The 20,978-nt window shown below is 39.1% G+C and overlaps 1 protein-coding gene across 9 annotated transcripts in view; it reads left to right on the forward strand.

Moving 5' to 3' along the window:
* Positions 1 to 20,978, forward strand: part of Tjp1 (tight junction protein 1) — a 331,764-nt gene that overhangs the window by 180,937 nt on the left and 129,849 nt on the right. The window contains exon 1 of one of the 9 annotated variants that reach the window (XM_078051283.1): positions 3,076 to 3,223. The exons of the other annotated variants lie outside the window; for them this stretch is intronic. The gene's annotated coding sequence lies outside the window, so the exon portion shown is untranslated. Of the gene's footprint in view, positions 1 to 3,075; positions 3,224 to 20,978 lie in introns of those variants that run through there. 9 annotated transcript variants of the gene reach the window in all.

Genomic DNA, 20,978 nt, shown 5'->3' on the forward strand with positions numbered 1-20,978 from the left:
TAATATACACTTAATTCATAACTGTTTCTCTTATGACTTTATTTTGTTGAAAAAAATATTAAGATGCTCTGGGAATTGTAATATTACACTATAAAATGAGTGTTAATACTATATTACTGATTTGGGGTCTTATGCCCTATTAAAAAAAAATCGATAGCATTAAACAGTGGTGTATTCATATGTTTGTGTATGTATATATGGGGGCGGAAACATATGTATATCCAGTCACATATATAGTTCTGTATATGCCAGATGTGGTGGTACAAGCCTATAATTCCAGCAACTTGGGAGGGTGAGGCAGGAGAAACACAAGTTCAAGTTTAGCTTCAGCAACTTAAGAGAGATCAAGTCTCAAAATAAAAACAATTGGGAATGTAGCTTAGTCGTAGAGGCCCCCTGGGTTTAATCCTCAGTATAAAAAAATTAAAAATTACAAATGTTTTTAAGCATTATTACACACACTTTTTAAAACTTCATTTAAAAATTCTACATAGTTTACTTAAATGTTCTTTAATGCACTTTTAGATTACTTTTTCAACTCTGATAAACACGTTTGTGCAGAGTATTTATTATATGGGATTATTTCCACAAGTGGAATCCGTGGGTCATTGATACAGATATATTTAAGGGTCCAGTTACATATATTGCCAAGTTGTCTTCCCAAAAGTTTGTCTTAGTTTACTGAGCTATAGCTATTTACTAGAAAGCTATTTGCTCTTGGATTAACATTTTTACTACAAGTATTTTTTCCAGTTTAATATTTGCCCATAAATTTATTTTTATAATCAAAATAAAAATAGTAGTTTATAATTTCTAGATGAATTTGTTACTTGTCTTAACAAAAATTTTATTCAAGTCTTAAATTCATGTAGAATTTATTTTAGTATATGTACTTAGGTGAGACAGCTCTGATTTAAAAAGAAAAATAATCAGAATTTCTACTTAGTTGACACCATCCTCTTTATTTGATTGATTTGTGGTATTTTCTTATAATGTATAGGTTTTATTTCTGGGTTATCTACTCTGACCCATCCTTCTGCTTATCTTTCTACCTGTGCCATATTGCTTAAATGATGTAAAGTCTTTAGTACTCTTCTGAAAAAATTTTTTTGTTGTCGTTATTGCCTGTTTGTTCTTTCAGATGAACTTTGGAAATTTTATGTTGAATCTGCAAATTATTTTGAAGAAAAGAAATGTCCTTTTAAAATTTCTTAGTCTTTACAACCAAACACACGACATGGTCTATGCATCTACTCATATTTTGTTTTTTTATATTTATCACAAAATTTTTAAAATTTTTCAGTTTTCTTTAAATAGGTCACACAGACTACTGCCTTGTGAGAGAATCCTAGTAGTACAAGGCAAAGTTATTTTTTTTTATTATACTTATTTTTTAAATTTTTTTTTTAGTTGTAGTTGGACACAGTACCTTTATTTATTTATTTATTTATTTTTAATTTTTTTATTTTTAAATATTTATTTTTTAGTTGTAGTTGGACACAATACCTTTATTTTATTTATTGATTTTTACGTGGTGCTGAGAATTGAACCCAGGCCTCCCATGTTCTAGACAAGTGCTCTACTGCTGAGCCACAACCCCAGCCTTTATTATGGTTATTTTTAGTTGTTTTATATTTTGTGTTTTTAATCTATTTTTTCTCAGCATGTTGCTAGATTGGTGAGACTTGGTATTTAGAATTTGTGTATCTTGAATTCACTACTTTTAAGTCAAATCTAATGGTTTTCCCATGATTTCTAGAAACATACCATTCATAAATAAAATATTTGTTGTCATCCTTTTTAAAATTATCTTGTTTTTTTGTCTCATGTTTTTTTTTTGTTTTTTTTTTTTAAATTTTAATATTTATTTGTTAGTTTTCAGTGGACACAACATCTTTGTTTGTATGTGGTGCTAAGGATCGAACCCGGGCCGCACACATGCCAGGCGAGCGCGCTACCGCTTGAGCCACATCCCCAGCCCTTGTCTCATGTTTTTTTAACATTGACCTGAATCCTGAAAAATTTTTAGGGAATTTTTCAAAACTTAAAATTATAAAAGAAAAATTTAATAACTAGTAGTGATAATGGCATGATATGCTTTTAAAGGAAATACTAAGGACTGGGGACGTAGTTTACTGGTACAGCACTTGCCTAGCAAGTGCAAGGTTCTGGGTCCAATCCCCAGCACTGTAAATGAATAAACGAAAGTAAAAATAAAACAAAGGAAATACTAAGTTTTGCAGACGGTTCTATAGCACCATAAACAACATGTTTAGCATGACATGATTTTCCTGTGCTGCAGATGTTTACATTTATTTATGGTATTTTTAAATTGGCTCCTTCTCCAGTTTGGTTATGTTAGCTCAAGAACAGGCACAGCCAGGATTACACATGATGAAGGGTTTTCAAATCCAGTGGAACTTTACGCCTGTTTCCAAGTCTTGAGAACCTCTGAGTGTTTATTCTCTTTTCCCTTCTCTTCTCACACTCCCTTTCTCTCTCTCTCTCTCTCTCTCTCTTTTTTGTTTTTTCTAATCTTCAAGCTGTGGCTTATAGGTCTTAGCCTGCAGTAGCTTATAAGTACCACAGCTGGGGCCACATGATGCCATTTTTATTAGTACAAGGCAAAGTTATTTTTTAAAAATATGTAAAACTTCATGTGTTTTTATAATCTGAATTTATTCTATTCAAAGAATGGTTCTTCATTGAAATAGTGGTTTTCCTAGTTTGCCTAAAATGCTTCTTTTTAAAAATATTCTTGGATGCCAACATCAAAGGTTGACAATTCTAGGTCAGTTCTCTTTCCTTTCTCCTGCTTCCTTTTTAAACTTACTGAACCATGGCAGAAAAGAAAAGCTGATTGTTGATCAGTTTGTTTGTTTCTTAAAGCTTGCAAACACTGAGCAGTTATCTGACAGCTGTACTGGCCTGGAGGAATTTTACCCGTGGTGCATAGGAAAGGGACACAGGGCCAGGGAAAATAACTTCACAGCCTGAGGCCCCTCCCACAGCCCTCTGAAGTGCTGCTTTGGGTTTCCCCTTCCTGTCCTAGATGCTATCTCAGCCAGTCCCCTTACCAGAGAAGCTTTGTAGTGGAGGAACACCGGCTTGCGCACTGGGTATCCAGGCCCTAGCCTGGAAGCTGCCTCTCACTTTCTGACCTCAGGAAGGCTGCCAATCTCCTCTGAACCTTGGTTCCCATGTGGGAAAGGAGAACGTGTTGGTGAGTGTGGGGATTTTCTCACAAGTGGCGGGAAGAAGATAGGATCCAGGTGGACAGCAGAACTGAACAGGGAGGGTAGGGGTGAGGAAAAGCAGAGTTGGAGATGTCATGCCTAGAACGAGGACCCTGTTTTCTTTTACCTCTCCTTTCCCATTCATGTCGAACACTTAGGCACAAAGTAGTACCTTTCAAGCTGCAGCCTGTACCATTTTCACTGGGTAGTGAATGAGAGTAGTAAGGTGTGCTTTCTCTGCTGCCCATTGCTGCTACAAGCCCAGCCCTCCTACCAGAAGTAGCCTGTCCTCTGTGACATCTGTATTCATCATCTGAACCTGAACCTGAGGTGAGGACTGCTACTTACAGCTCTCTGACTCCTTCAGTTAACTGATTAACTCTTGTGGTGTTCATTGCAGGCAACTGTAATTGTACCTCCTGGTACACACCTCTTCTTTGCTCAGTTGCACACTTAGCCCCCACCTCCTGATGCATTATAGTGAAGGCTGATGCAGTACAAGCCATTCAAGGCAGATTTGTGGGATAAAAGAAAGAATGAGAAAGGTCTAAGATATTATTAGAAGATAGTTATCGAACTTAAAATGTCCATTCTGTCCCTGGGGTGTAGCTCAGTAGTAGAGCATGCATAAGGCCTTGGGTTCAATCGTCAGTACCCACTAAATTAATAAATAAATAGCGTTCATTCTGCTTTTCTGCAATTTAATATTTAGCAAATGTTTTATTACAGAGAAGTAGTGTGGTATTTGATCATTGGATTAAGTTTGCCCATATCTGCCATTCTGATCTTGGACAAACTGGGTTAGAATTTCTGCATATGAAAATGGAAGAGAAAGGATAATAAGGGTTTTCAAAATTTAGTTAACACAAGAATGAAATAAGTGCCTGTTAAAACTATAGCTGTCTAGGCTCTGCCTTCTAAGAATTCACTGGGCCTGAAGGAAGGGGCAGAGCTGGGGGGCGGGGAGCCTGTAAGTTAATGCACCCCTAATACCTCCTGCTGGTCCTCACACAGGTGGTCCAGGGAGCATCTGCTGAGAACCTTTGAAGAAGATAATGTCTAAGGCTTCTCCAGTTCTCTTTTATAAGGATACTTTATAACATCAGAGACATCTGTTTATATAGTTATTTTCTTTCAAAAGATGTTTTGGCCAGCTCAGTGGCACATTTCTGTAAGTCTAGTGGCCTAGGAGGCTGAGGCAGGTAGATTGCAAGTTCAAGGGCAGCTTCAACAATTTAGCAAGGCCTTAAGCAACTCAGTGAGACCCTATCTGTACATAAAATATAAAAAATCGCTGGGGGTGTGGCTCAGGGGTTAAGCACCCCTGGGTTCAATCCCTGATACAACAACAACAAAAAAAGTTTAGTCCCTGCTTACCATTGTGAGTTCATTGCGGCAAGTACAAATTAGCGTGTGCTACATAAAATAGTAGGAAAAGGTGTGCTTTCAAATTATTAATATGTATTATTATTATTATTATTAGTGCTGGGATGGAACCCAGGGCCTCCAGCAGTCTAAGCAAGTGCTCTACCACTGGGCCATATCCCCAGCCCAAATTCTCTTAAAGGAGAAAAAAGTTACTAGGATTCCCTTGTTTTAGTAGGTATACTTAGTAGAAACATTTAATTTAGTGAATCCCAAATTAAATTTCCTTGGCAATAGTTGTTTAATAGTACAGTGTTTAGCCGAAAACCTTTTTCTAAGAATGTTTACCTTTGAAGAGTTACATATTTATCACACCTGTTCACTTTATTAATAGCACCATAGGAATGGATCATCCCCTTCAAATACATGAGTGACACATTGTCAAGTTCTATGTATGATTTGTCCATTCCTTTATGAACTTAAGCTGTAAATGTGTTATTAATAAAATATATCCACAGATTCTAAAAGATTTATAAAAATGCTATCAGTCATTGACATGGAATTCTTTTATCACTAGAGGGTCTTCTCCTTCCCCTTCTCCATCTCCTTCTCGTCTCGCCCCACCTTGCTCTTCCTTTATCTTCTTTTTCACTAAAAATAAGTCCCATTCTCATAGTTAAAGCCAGAAATGAAAAAAAGAAACACTTCAACACCTCTTTTTCTTTTTTGCCACTCTGTCCTTCCATTCGGAGGCCTTTAATATAATAAATGATTCCAGGGTGAAAAGGAAAAAGGAATACACACTGTTTCACTACTTAAAGTGTGTGTGTGTGTGTGTGTGTGTGTGTGTGTGTGTGTGTGTGTGTGTGTAAGTAGTGGGGTGATTGTTGCTGCAAGAAATGTATGAGGTTATATTAATTTATCTTATAATTTTATGTCCTAGTCACAATACAAAGTTAAGAACTTTCATCTCGGATTGAAGAGTAAATATAGGTTACTCAAGCAAGTATGAACAACTCAATGAGAAAAGAACACATTGTTCCCTGAATTCCCTGAGCATTCTGCGCGGTACAGTCGTCAAGTTGTCTCTAAACATCCTCAGTTGCAAGCTTCCCACGCCAGCAGGAAATGGACCCAGCCTTGCATTTAAATCCCAAGGCAAGCCTAGAGTTTGGAAGAAATCTTCTTACTTTTCCCAAATTAAATTTCCTTGGCAATAGTTGGAAGAAGCAGACAGATTTTCATTAGGCTTCAGGTTATATAAAATCAATCAGAGGTCGCAGGGAAAGATTATTCAAGGTTCTTCTCTGGCAGGAACAATTGTCCTCCAGAGTAAGTAAAGGCACTCTTACCCCCTGCTAATTAGATCCGTTCTTTCAAACAACCCTTTTCAAGAGTTTAAGTGCTGTAGACATTTTTGTACTCCCTCAATGTAAGAGTCCTAGAAATGGCAAAATTGAAAGGGGCAACGGGGAGGGGAAAAATGACATATTGAAGGCATCAGATGAAAGCCTCACCAAGGCTAAAGAAGGATGTGGTTAATGGGTGAAATCTTGGGTCCATTTAGCTTTTTCTGTTTGCTCTCTAAATCACCCTCCACCAAATTAATCAAACTGTTTTTTAAAAAATTAATAAAACCCTTATTATTAAACCTGCAGTTTACTTCCAACTGAATTGGACCAATGACTCTTAATATAAGGAGGGTAAATAGAGAGGGACCTTCTCTGTTGCACAGGTATGTGCAGTTGCTTGTTCATTGTGCCCAGCACATTTATTTAATGCAGCCACCTAAGTCAATTAGGGATTTTGTACTTAAACCAAGTTACAAATTGAATTTTGGTCCTGTTCCCTCTATTGTGCATGATATCATGTGCCTCCCGGTCATTTTGTGGCCCATTTTCTGCAGTCTATTAAATGATTTGTTTGTATAGTCATTTAGAATGAAAGTCACAAAATCATTTTTAGAAAGGTTATTAGTGCCTCTAAAATCTCTAAGTGTTTCCAGAAATTCCTCAGTTGTGGATATTTGCAGTGAGGGCATGAGAGTCATTTCATATTTGAAGTATAGCTTTGAGCCTACTCATATCTCTTCCCCGCCTCCCCAAAACCAAAACACAAACACATACAAGCAAAAAGCATATGAGAAAACAAAATAAAATTCTGCCATGTCTTTGCTGGAGGGATAACTGTGCTAACAGAGGGCTCCCATGCAATCATCAGTTAGTGTACCTGGGGAATTTAAGATTAGCTTGAGTGGATATGAGGATGGAGTTAAGTAATATTGACTTCTTAGCATCCAGCATAACTAATCATTTATTTGAAATTATGTTTGATGATGCCCTCGAGTAAATATTATAAAGTATCAGAGAAATAAAAATTTAAAACTTTGATACCAAAGTGCTGAACTCAATCATTACCCAAAATAAATAAGTATAAAATGCTGACCCTCAATAATCATAGTTAGATCTGTGAGACTTTGTTAGCAAACCAACATCTTTAAATGCTTTGCTTTTTCTGGCACAGAAATACTTTAGGACTGATGTAATAGGTAGTGTTAGGAAATAGATCACTGTTAAAAAAAATTGTCATAGTTTAAATTGACCAGAGACTCTTTTTAAAGTTTCATTTTCCTAATTATCTGGGAATTATGATGAATATCCATCCACACAGCTTTCTGACTAGAGGGGAAATGTATTGATCCATTGAATAGATCAAACTTGAATCTACTGATAAACAGATGAGGGACATTAATTGAATTAAATATTTACTTATTTGTTTGTTTGTTTGCAGTGCTTAAGATCTTAGTGCTCTACCCCTGTGCTGCATCCCCAACCCTTGGATAGTCTTAATGGATATTTTACTTTCTCTTTCAGTTAATGTAATTCATTGGTAGACACAGAGAACCAGGCATAGAGAGTCAATTATCTGCCTAAGGTTAAACAATGAGACTCAGGTAATGAGGCTCTAAGCTTCACCTCCTACGTACCACACTGGACTGCCTGTCTCCAAAGAATGCACCAACAAGCAGGGAAGCAATGAAAAGAGTTGAAAGCCATCCTACAGAATGGGAGAACATATTTGCAAACTGTATATCTAATGAGGTTAATTTCTAAAATAAGTCAAGAGCTTCTACAACTCAATAGCCAAAATACCAATAACCTGTTTAAAACATGGGCATTGAATGTAAACAGACATTTCTCCAAAGAAGACATACAAGTGGCCAAATGGTGTAGGAAAGATGCTCAATGTCATTAATTATCTGGGAAATGCAAATCAAAACCAGTGAGATATCATGTCATACCTGTCAGGATGGATATTATCAAAAAAAGTTTTGGTGAGGATGTAGAGAAATGGGAATTCTTGTATGCAGTTGATGGAAATGTAAAATGGTGTTGCATTTTGGAAAACAATAAGCAAGTTTCTCAAAAAATTAAAAAATGATCCAGCAATTTCACTTCTGGTTCTGTATCCAGAAGAATTGAAGTCAGGGTCTTAAAGAGATATCTGTGCTGTCATGTTTACTATAGTATTATTCATGATAGCCAAGATGTGGAATCAAACAACATATCCATCAACAGATGGATAGATAAAGAAAATGTGTTATGTACACACAGTGGAATATTATTCAGTTTAAAAAAGACCTGCCATTTGCAACATGAACCTGGAGAGTATTATGTTAAGTGAAATAAGCTAGACAGAGAAGGACAAACATTGCATGATTCTGCTTTTATAAGACATCTGTAGTACTAAACACATAGAAGGAAAGAATATAGTAACAGTTGCCTGAGACTGGGGTGCAGAAAATGGAGAGGTGTTTATCAGTGGGTGTAAAGTTTCAGTTCTGCAAGATAAGTAAGTTCTAGAGATCTGCTGAATAGCATAGTGCCTGTCATTAACAACACAGTATTTTTCTCTTCAGAGTTTTTTTTTTTAACTTTTTTCTTAGTTGTAGATGAACACGATATCTTTATTCATTTATTTATTTTTATGTGGTCTGAGAATTGAACCCAGGGCCTCACCGATGCAATGCAAGTGCTCTACCACTGAGCCTCAGCCCCAGCCCTGTTCTCTTCAAAGTTTAAGGATAAGTCTTAAATGTTCTTAGATGCATGCATGGATACACACGTGTGCGCATGCACACACACACACACACACACACACACACACACACACACACACACACCCCAAAACCAAAACAAAGCAGAAAACAAAAACAAAAACAAAAACACACAAGACAGCTTTGAGTGGTGTTGGATGTATCTAGAGTCCGGATTATGACAACAGCTTCATAGGTGTTTGCATGCTATACTGATCAAATTATGCAAGCTAAATATGTGCAGTTCTTTGTCTATTGGTTATACCTTGATAGAGCTGTTTAAAGAAGAAAGAAAAACACACACACACACACACACACACACACACACACACCAGACCATGGACAAGGATGTTTATTATTATTACAGCTTTGTTATCAGATACCAAAAAAAACCCTGACAGTACATTCACATAGAAATCATTGAATAAATTGTTGAAAACAATTGCACAAAGAAAAAAGAAAAGATTAAAGATACAGTAGAATAGAAAATCAGTAAGTAAGCTTTTGTAATTAACTTCATACTAATGAGAAATAGTTTTGTTGATTTTGTGTTTGTTGTTGTGCTGGGGATCAAATCCAGGGCGAACTTTCCCACGAAGCTATGCCTCCCCCTCTCCCCCCATCCAGCCAGTAGGAACACTTTTTTATTTAAGATAATATTCAGCATATTTCAAAGCAGCTAGCATGATTAAAATATTCTTCTTGTCATTCTGATATACTGACTTGATATAAGAAATTTGCCCAAATCTCATGCAGAAGAGTGCATGATTCCTGATGTCATGATTCTGTCACTGCACTACCTGGGTCAGTGGAGAGTGATTGACACTGTTGATCACAGGGCTGCTCTTGCTAGAGTAGACACTTCCTAGAATACTCAGATTTAGCTTTAAACCATTGTAAAAGTTGACCTGATTAATCATGAACATAGTCTTAGAAATGTAAATTTTAAAATATTCCAAAAGGGGGGAAAAGGCTGACGGGGCTTGGGGCCCTCTGGTCTTGGCTCGGGGCAGGCTCCTGGGCAGTGAGCCCTAGAGCCGACTGCAGGGAAGAAGACAAGCTTGTCTTCTGGTGTTGAAAATCAGCCAAGGGGAGCAGGCAAAGAAGGTCATAGGTCTCTTCCCAGACCTATGCTTTCATTAGATGTTTCTTCACTGAAATGATGATTGACATTCTTTTCATCCAATTTTAAATGCTTGTACACGAATGTAGGTGGGAAGAGGGGCGTGGAGAAGACATGACATTAATTAGCGTGCAGGTCATCTCCTGTATTTCTTCCAGGTCAGGCCCTCCTCCCATACCAGCTTCTTGTTGGTCCCAACAGAATGAGGGTATTATAGAAGCCAATGTGGAAGCAGATGCATATACAAGGGAAGTCATTTTTCATGTCAGCTGTTTACATGCAGGATTGGAAAATTATACAATGCCCTGGAACTCTAAAATTATAGGAACACCTTTCAAAGGATGTTTCTAGAGTCTTCCTTTTTTTCCCCCTGCAGATTTCTATTCTAAGAACAGATTGTTGTCATATACTAAACTGTGCCTTGTCTTTCTAAAATAAGATTCTATCAGAATGATCTGACTTTTAAAACTGAAGTGTTTATTTGCAAACGTATCAGCTTCTTTCCAGGCATTCATAATGGCTCTAGGGAAAGTACAAAGGCTGCCCCTGGAGAGCAGGTCAGTTTATAGTCACTTGATTAGTTACAATGAACCAGCTTTTGAAACATAATACGTTGCTCCCTACACAGTGGTGCATGCCTGTAATGCCAGCAACCTGGGAGACTGAGGTAGGATGATTGCAAGTTTCAGGATAGTAGCAAGCACCTCAGCAACTTAGTGAGACTCTATCTCGAACTAAAAAAATTAAAAGGGCTGGGTGTGTAGCTCAGTGGTAAAAGCACCCCTGGGTTCAAGCCCCAATCCAAACAAACAAACAACAATAACAAAAAGCCCTATATGTCCCTTTTAGGGAAAATTGGCAAATTTCAATTAAAAAAAAAAGTCAAAGGAACCAAGAACAGTGATTCATGCCTAGAGCCCCAGTTCCTCAGGATGCTGAGGCAGGAGGATCCTTTGAGTTTAGAAGTTCAAGGCCAGCCTAGAGAACAAAGTACAAGACAACCCTGTCTCCAAACAATAAAAAAAAAAAAAAGAACCACAAGTATTTATTGTCATTGTTTTAAATCTTCCATTTTATGTCTGGGGGTCAAATACTAAGGCAAATACGAAATCTTCTGCATCTGTTACTGCTTAACATGAAATTACAAGAATAGTGAATTTTTAAAAACTTTTTTTAAGATTTTTTTTTAGTTGTAGATGGACACAATATCTTTATTTAATTTATTTATTTTTATGTGGTGCTGAGGCTCCAAGTGCCTCACCTCTGAGCTACCAGAGAGCTACAGTGAATTTTAATTAATGTAAGATCCTAAATCAGGAGCTGGGTCTGTACTCAGTGGTAGAGCACTTGCCTAGCATGTGTAAGGCACTGGGTTCAATTATCAGCACCACATATATTAATTAATTAATGGTCCATTGACAACTAAAAAAAAATTTTAAAAGATCCTAAATCAGTAAACATTAGGTATTGAACACTCTTTTTTTCAGAGCAGTAGACTGGTATATTACACAGAAAATGTTGACAAAACTGAGGAGAAGAAGTATTAACCCCAGTTTAACCAAAATACTTTAATTTCTTCTGCATTCTGGTTACTCTAGACTTCAGGTGTTCTCATAAATGTTTGAGAAGAGATGTCCTGAAGAGATGGTGTTAAGCCATCACAGGAAAAGGTTTGGGACAATTTCAGGCTCCAGACAAGAATGTGCTGGGTCTTTAGGTGTGTACTCTGGGCACTGACAGGTATTTGCCTCCAGGTTCTTTCAAGGAAAAGAGTGCTGCTGTAGCCCAGGTAGTCTGTACTCATTGGAATAATCCCAGTTGTGTGTGCACTGGTGGATACTGTATGTGTCCATCAGGAACACAAATAGGGGCAACTTTCTAAACTGTTCCAAGGGGTTGTCACCAGCCACACATGATGGAGGGTCACTTAAAATGTGAAATGTGTATCTGAGTTTTGACTTCAGTAACAGGTACATTTGGTATGCCAAATGAAATGCCACCTCACCAAGAAGATGATGACACTTTCCTCCTAAGATTGGGAAAAGAACCAAAACCCACATTCTGCCTTTGGGGGATCATTTATGGCATGTCAAGGAGAAGTTAGTTCTCGAAAGTTGCTAAACTGTTAGCTTTAGGAATTCATGAAGCAGGTAGAAAAGAGAACTCAAAGGAGTTGAAGATAATAAACTCAGGTGTCGTTTTCCACAGAAGCAAAATAGTTCAGCAGAACAAAGTCTGTTGAACAAAAGCAAGGTCAAAATTTCTTTTTAGAAGCCCCTTAGAAATGTGGTGTATATAGAATTTACAATGGCAATTTACTCAACCATAAAGAAGAATGAAATAATCGCATTTGCTCATAGATGAATGGAAATAGAGAAAATCATACTAAGTCAAATAAGCCAGAGTCAGAAAATCAAGGGTCAAATGTTTTCTCCCATATGTAGAAGCTAAAGCAAAATAAGGGAAAGAAGGCAGTTTGTGTGTGTGTGTGTGTGGGGGGATCAGATCATAAATTATAGAGAAGATCAGTGAAGTAGAAGGTAGAGAAAAAGAGGGAGGTAGGGAGGGAGGAGGGTAAAGGGGAGCAAATACATAATTAACTTAACAAAATCATGTTATATACATATATAAATGCACCAAAGGGATTTCACCTTTATGTATATATAGAACAATCAAAAATAAATGAAAAAAGAAGTGAAAGAAAGATCAATAAAGTAGAGGAAGGAGAATAGGGGGAGGGATGAGGGGAGGAAAAAACTAGGAGGGGTGGTAGATGGAATTTGAAATCAAATTCCTTGCACATATGATTCTGTCAAAGTGAACCCAACTACTATATGTAACTATAGTGCTCTAATTTAAACAAAGAAAGAGCCTCTTAGGCAGGCTTCCTTCCCGCTGGTCTTCAGATGGTCACAGTGCCTCACAGGGCTGCACACTTCATAGGACAAAGTCGAAGGCTTTTTTTTTTTTTTTTTTTTTTTTAAGAAAGAGTGAGAGAGAATTTTTTAATATTTATTTTTTAGTTCTCAGTGGACACAACATCTTTGTTTGTATGTGGTGCTGAGGATCAAACCTGGGGCCGAATGCATGCCAGGCGAGTGCGCTACCACTTGAGCCACATCCCCAGCCCCAAAGTCGAAGGCTTTGCTGGAAGTCCTAGTGAGTTGCCAGACTTGAACTGAACACTCCTTATGCACTTTCCATGTGATATTCTTCAATTATGTATAGATCACCTATATTAATGTTTATAATACATTGTCACAGCTGTGCATTAAGTTGTGGTATTTTAACACTGTTTTCCATTAAATAGGGAATAAGATCTTTTTGTCCCAAAAGCTCAGCCAAGTTGCAAACAAAAATTTAAAAAATTCTACATTTGTTTAAAGTGATGTTTTTTACTCAATTTAGAGAATTTCATTAGCATGGATTTTGATGGACTAAACAACTCTTAGTTCATTGTATTACCCTTTTATCAGCTCAGAGATCATAGACAACAACTTGCTGAGGTTTCTTCTATTTCATAATGGGGTAGATTCCTTTTTCAACCCGGGGCATTGTCTCTGACTGCTGTCCACTATAGGCCGGTCTCATGTGGTTGATGATGCCAATCCCAATCATGTCCTGCAACTGAGATGTGTTGTTTGTGAGGTTTGCCCTCCTTACTCGCTGCTGTGGGGGCCAGCTTCCAGTAAGCCCAGGGTCTGATTGACCCCGACAGTGCACAATGGGTACTGTGCAGCATTCTGCACCCCTATCCTAACACTCCCTAGCTGTCACCCTGCGGGCCCTTCTCTCCCCAGCACCCTTCCTTCTCTGCTGAGAGAGAAAGCCATGATGCAGCCTCAGGTTGCCCCAGAACTGACACTGATTTTATTAATGTGACCACATTTCCCTTATTGTTATTTAGTGTGTTGGTGGTTATGGCCCTAAAAAGAACATGGGACATCATCTCTGCCTAAAAATTAACTGTGTAACTGAGAAATTCCCCATTTGGGTGGGTGGTGGAAGAAGAGGAGGTAGAAGAGAAGAAAACTACTTTTCTTCCTGTCCCTTTGTTTTCTTTTAATTTGGATTTTTGAGCCTGTTGGGTCAGAGCTGTCTTTTGCTGTACTTTGTACAGTATCTAATATACTTCTTGTTCTCAGAAAAAGATTATAAAGTGATGGTTTGTAATCCATTTATGACAAAATGATTTCTAGATTTATCTGGAAGAGGAATACCTATTTGTATTGAAGTGATAAGGAAAGAGGGTATATCCTAAGTATTTCCCAGGCCAAAAAACCCCAAATCTTGTCTAAGCAAGTGTCATGTCCTTATCCCTTAGCCCAAAGAAAAGGACAGTCCACACTTGAAAATTTTATTAAAACCAGAAACTAAAGAAAGGTATCGAGCATAGTGAAAATTGCCTTGGTAGTAAGAGAACAGTTCCTTGGAGCTGCAGGAGTGTCTTCTTCCAAAATGTGTTTCTAGTACCTGGGATAGGTTTGGTTGCAGAGGATGTCACCTTTGAGTTTAGGGACAACTAATAATCCAAAATTAGTATTTTTTAAAGAACTGCCTCACAGGTGATTAGTGTATTTGGCAAGATACAGGCAGTGGAGTGGTCTATTTAATAAGAAATTCTTTTGCCAAAAAGACAGCAAAAGAAATGCTGAGAGCCTTTGGAAGCTCTGATCTCTTGCAGGACACAACGTGCCCTTTGCCTGCAGCAGGTCCTCATGCAAGCACTTGCTGAAGGCATCCACTCTTCCTTGGCAGATTTCTTCTACCAGTTTGAGTCCCATTCATCCCGCAAGGCCCACTTTAGACATAGCTTTGAGTCTCAAAAATGACTTTCTGTTGAAATGATTGATGTCCATCCCTGTGTCAGGTCTCAGAGGCAGGGACCTGGCCTCATTCCTCAGTGGAGGTAATGCCTGGCAGAGTGAACAGAGGACAGTTGAGTTCCCCTGGAAACTCAAGCAAGGGGACAGGCTACATGACCCTGGGTTGGTGAGTGGACCTTTTGGTGCTGTGGCTTCTCCAGGGTACAAAGGTCTAGGTGCAGGGTTGGGCTGAGGACTAGAGATTTGTATTCAGGGCCTGGTGCAGGCTTGCATGACATAGATATTCATAGCATACTAGCTCCTAGTCTTGTTCACTCTTTCTCTGTAATTTCAGGACTTTTATATAGAATTTGCACTATCATTGAGGATCATAGAGCCTCTTTTTTCTTCCAGTTGAAGGTCTCAAAATTCCAAGTCACGAAGAGGTTAATTGCCTTCAGGCCCTTGTTAGGGATGAGACATGGGGTGTGGGGTGCAGTCTGTTGCAAACTACCAGCTTTCTCCAGTATCAGAAGTCTGTTTTTGTTATACTATCCTTGAACTGTGTTTTGTTTGTTTTTGAGTCTCTGTTCTTGTCTCTGCTTTCATCTTTGTTTTATATTTTTAAGTTTGAATTTGAGTCCAAGTCTCTTCATAATTATCTCTGATGGAAATACAATAAGATTTACATCTAGGGAGAGAATTAAAGGAGTTGCCACACAATCTAGTCTAGCAGAATTAAATCCACATTTGTAAATACCACTCTAACCCTAGCACATTCTAGAGTTTGTAAGAGAAATAACAGGGTTATGATTCAGAATGGAAATTAAATGTTATCACTGAATCCTCCAGCTGACTACCTCCTGGGCCCTCCTGTGGTCACCATTGTTTCCCCCCAGCCTATGAGGTTTCTTCTTCCACAGCCAACCCTGTCCCACCACCTGCCAGTCTTCCTTCCCACAGCTGGATGCTGTCTGCTCAGATGTAGAAGCACTTCTAAGGCCTTCCGTTTAAGAGCCCCCCTGATGGTTTTTTAATGTTTGTTGTTTACATCCCTCGTTTCTTACAGCAAGAAATCTATTTGGACACTTTCTTGAAGTTTGCCTAGCCAGTGGTTCAATGATGTGGTGCTGGGGATTGAACCCGGGGCCTATAAGAGAAACTTTGTGGATTGTTTATTATTAGCCCTCTTGGTTCTGTGAGTGGGCAGTTCTCACCTGGGTTCTCTCATGAGGTTGCAGTCTGGGCTGGGCTCCTCATACACATGTTAGTGCTTCTGCTGGTGTGGCTGTGCTGGCTGGAGGCTGTCTCCCAGGTAACCAGCATGCATGTCCTCATAAGAAGGCCTCTGGGGAAGTTGGGCTTCTGCATAGCAAGCCTTCCAGAGGCTCAAACTGCAGGATAGGATGACGGTACAATCAGGTCTTGGAAGTCCAACAGGTTAGCTTCTACTGCTCAACAGAGAGGTATCGCCCACTAGGGCACGGGAGGATGGGGGCAACTGGGAGGAGGGGTGTCATTTTGGGACATTAGCTACCACAGCAGGAAATAACCACTACGCATTTTCACATGTTATAATGTTTTCTGCATTTTCACTATTTTCTACCTTTACTACAGTGTTCTCATTTTACCATTACTTTACTCTCACAATTTTTAGTCTCTCTCTTTGCTGATTTCCTGTTTTGCATACTTTTCTAGAACGTGTGTGGGAAATATCCCAAAAGTTGGCTAAGTGAGCCTTGAGTGCTGACAGAGGCTTCTGTTACCAGCTCTAAATGAGTGTCCAGTGTCCTGTGCAGGGGAGTATCTTTCCTTTCCTTTGTCCAGTAAAAACATGGCAGAGTATCCAGAGCTTGCCTCTGGGAAATGCCTCCTCCCTGCAGCCCAGAGGAGGTTGCTGGAGGAGGGAAGCCTTCGCTGTTCTGAGACTGGCCCTAAGTTCCCTTGTGACCTTGGGCTGGTTATCACATATGCATGAACTCAGTTTGCTCTTTGTCTGAATGTATGAGTCAATAAACTTGTTCATTTCACTAATTTCCCTTGTCCGTCCTTAGCCTTCTCCTTGCATCTGTCTTTCATTTAAAAGAGCTGTGTTCAGTTCTCATGCATGTGCAGGTGACACCAGCCCCTCCTCTGTTAGCAGGCTCTTGGGAGCACAGGGCATTTTGCTGAGGCAGAATCACTAGCTTTGCTGAGGTCCCTGCGGAGGGACACTCTGACAGGAATTGATAAGGGCGCGTTATGTAAAATCTGGAGGGCAGGGCTTTCCCTTTTAGGTCAGCACTCAGCCGCAAGCTAAAAATGCTAATCAACGGAAGCATTTTCTGTGTTCATTCCAGAGACTTTCCCAGGGGCACAATAAATCTAGCCTGCATGTTTACAGGATCGTTGTTACTTAACAAGCTAGTCTCCGAAGCTTAAGAGTTTTGGGTTTCATCAAACCTAACCCAACCTGCTATATTCGTAAGATCCATTGTCTACTTGTATTGCTCTCCGTACTGGAAGATAATTTTGCATACTTAAAGTAATTTTTACACCCCAAACTAACCTTACATGAAGTAGAGGAATACTCAAAAGTTACATCTCTTTATCTCTGTCTCTTTTTTTCTTCTTCCAAACTTCCATCTCTGGGTCCGTTCAGTCTCTAGTCTGCCCACTTGTACCCCCAGTTAGCTAGTTTACTCATTGACACATTCATTCACCGGTTCGTTCATCCGTCCACTAAATGTTACTTTGAGTGATATGAATAATGTATGAGGAAGATGAAAGGATAGCATCCTGCCTTCAAGATGCTGGGAGTGTAGGGAGGAGGCAGACCCGTCAACAGGTAGTATCAAGGCAGTGGGCTTGGGACTGCTGACCTGACTGTAAGATTCCCCTTTGACTTGGCTTCCAAGGACTCATCAGTCACTCCAGCAAGCAGTATGAGCAAGACCTGGGTTGAACCCATTCACAGTGTGAATAGTGAACTGTGGGTAACCCTGCTTTTTTCTGGAACCTTGACCTTTGAGCAGAGCTTCTGATCTTGGGAGTATGGGCTAAATGCTCTCTGGCCCAGGGATGCTGAGATACATACTTTCTAGATTTCAATAAGCACAGCCAGATCCACCAGAAATGTCACATCTCATAGACACTCCCTTTAACAGTGTCTCAGATAATGTTTTTCCCAGGCCCTCCCCAGAGTTTTGCCAGTGTGATGGGTAAAATACACAGTATCTCTCTAAATTAAGAAAGGCAGCCTTTTGTCTCTAATTGCAGATAGTTTTCTTGTTTGATGTTGGAGTTTGTGTCCTGCATAGACTATCCTCCTGTGAGATATTCCCTGTTCACTCCTACTTCTCTTATGGCTTTATTTTTACATTTGGAAATTTTGATCCATCCAAAATTACATCTGGTATAAGGAATGAGATAGGAATCTGGCTTTATTTTATTTTTTCTCAGATGGCTACCTAGTTGCATTAAAGATATTTTATTGAGTAATCTCTTTTCTTGAAAAGCAGTCTTTATAGTTACATTCCTTAATTGTATGCTTTTATAATAAATTAAATCCCCTCACCTATTTTTAATTCTTTATTGTGATCCACCAGTCTGTTTTGTGGACTTCTCCTTCAGTTCCAAGCTGTTATTGATTGATTGATTGGTACTAGGGATTGAACCCAGGGGTGCTTAACCACTGATCCACATAACCAGCCCTTTTTAATTTTTATTTTGAGCCAAGTTGCTTAGCACCTCAGTAAATTGCTGAGGCTGGTTTTGAACTTGAGATCCTCCTGCCTCAGCCTCCCAAGTTGCTGGGATTATAGGCAGGTGCCACTGTGTTCAGCTCCCAAGCTGTTTTAATACTGAAGCCTCATAACGGGGAGCTTCAAACTTTGTTAAAAGGAGCAAAGTCTTTCTTTTATGTCCTCAAAAACCAGTCTTTAAAGGAAGCTTGACAAAACTTAAATTTGGCTATTTTGCCTTGAGAATTCATTTTCTCAATAAATATTAGGTACCGGTGATGCTAGTCATGACCTACCATTTCCTTCTCTTGATTCATTCCTTCTCTTTCTTGCCTTCCATAAATGTTCATCTATTGTTGTTATGTGCTGGACACTGTTTGCTTGGAGATTGAGAGGAGAATAAGATTCCCTGATTTATTTATATCACACTGAGCTTGACTTTGGCTGCCATTAGAGCTCACCTGGAGGTCTTATACAAAGCCACAATGCCAAAAATGGGAAGGAAGCCTCTTCAACTGCCACCTCTGTATGTTATCCTAAGCCTTTGCCCAACCACTGAGCAGAATTAATAATCTCCTAACTGATCAGTTCTGTTTAATGCCTGGAAAATTACAAAGAGGGAAATAAGAGTTACTGCTCTCATCTTCTGTTAGGTTTTCTTAAAAAATATTTTTTTAAACAGATTTTTTTTACACACAGAGACAATTGTCAAGGGAATATACACACCCAACTAGCTTGTGGAAAGATAATGGAGAACTACAGAAAACTCCCCCACAGCGGCGGCAAGGGAAGGAAATACTTTCTCCTGACAGGAGCCTACATGGGCCACATGGGAGCCGCCAAGGCCCTGCGTGAGAACGAGCTGGTGATCTTCTTTCTGGATGGCTGCTTTTATGTTTGAGTAAACAGGTTTCTAGTTTTGTCCTTTTGTGATGGTTATGACCTTATCAGAACCACAGATAATTCGTTTTTTTCATTTGATTTGTTGCTCATAAATTGTCATTTGCTCTTACAGTCGGATGACTAAGTTCTCATGTAGGGCATAAACAGCCTAGGTCTTGCTCAACTTCGATGGGCTGAATTTTTCCGTGTTTAGGAGTGTTCCAGTAAGTCAGAAATGGCTCTCTCCATTTTTCACACCTTATATTTTACATGATTTATATTATTTGTCCAAAATACATGTCTTAAGTCTAGTGCAATGGATTCTGCAGGAGACTGTGGAGAACCTGGAAGGAACTAGAAGTGTGCCCCCTTTGAGCACCCACATGAATGAAACCAGAACCACATGAAGAAGCTATTAGATTCAGGCTGAGTGTCCTCCCCTTTCTCTGAGTGTTCAGGACACTGATGGTACCTCTCTGTGGTCCTTGTGGATCTGAGGAAACCTTTCCCTCCTCTGTCCTCCTGGTTCTCTCAGGTTAGGGTGACCACTGGAAAGAGGCTATGGATCTTCACAATCTATAAAAAGGTCAGCTTAGTCTCCAACCAGAAGGCCTTTTAGTTTTTAAAAAATACATCTTACCTTACCCTTTCAGATAATTTGTTGTTGTAAAAAGCAAATTATATTTTCCAGTGGATCAAAAACATTGGAATGCTTCCCAAACATTCCAGAGTCTTATTTTCTGATGTGACATTTGACTTATATAAAAGCAGACTGTTTTCCCCCCTTGCATAAATATACACGAAGGACAGCTTTTGTAATATAGTAAATAAGATCCCACACAAATTCCACATGACACACTGTGTGGGGAATCTCACATAATAAAATGAAGAATGCTGCCTGTTTGTTTTCTAATCAATGTGGAGTTTTCATTCTACCCCGGATCTGTCAAAGCCATGTTCAAATACAGAGATGATGTATTTAAACATACTGATTTTAAACGGACACGTTTTCTACATAAACAAAACACACCCATTACTGCAGCCATCCTTTATATTTCAGAAAGGATGAAGGCAGGCTCTAAATATGGTTCATGACTTAAGCTTATGCTAAATTTGTGAGGGAAGATGTGTTGAAATTTAGGTGGGTGTTGCCAGAAAAGCACAGGAATGTGGGGGGCAGGACCAGGTGACACGGGGATAAAGTCATGCCAGACGTAAACGCAGATTTCAGAAGGTTTAACAGAGAATTAATATGCTGCTATTTTTGAAAAGGAGAAGGTGTCAGATCACCAAAAGGAGAAAAAAGTGCTTAAAGCTGTATTTGCATTGAAGTTTATGTCAGCTCTGTATTTCCTTTCTCCCAAGTGCCCAGGATGAAAGTGTACCTTTGAATTTGTTAAATGCATGTTTATTGCTGTCTCATTACCAATCAAGGTCAGAAAGCTTCTCTTAAATACCTCATGTCCGTATGTTCTAGCACAGGGCCCAGGGATGTGAATGGATTCGAATAAGATCATGTACATGTTTCTCTCACACATGCAACTTCTGTTTCTGCAGCTCTTCTTCTTCTCTAACTCACTCTCACTTTTCTACTTTCACTCCTCCTTGTGAAATTGTTTCTCTAGCCAGCTTTCAAGGCTCTAGAAAGTCAAGTTCATTTTTTGTTTGATATTCATCATGATGCCCAGCACAGACCTTGAACCTTGAGATTGCTCAGTGCACCAAGCACCTTTGCTGACCATTCTTGCT

The sequence above is a fragment of the Ictidomys tridecemlineatus genome, chromosome 5 (assembly GCF_052094955.1).
Source record: "Ictidomys tridecemlineatus isolate mIctTri1 chromosome 5, mIctTri1.hap1, whole genome shotgun sequence".
Taxonomy (NCBI): domain Eukaryota; kingdom Metazoa; phylum Chordata; class Mammalia; order Rodentia; family Sciuridae; genus Ictidomys; species Ictidomys tridecemlineatus.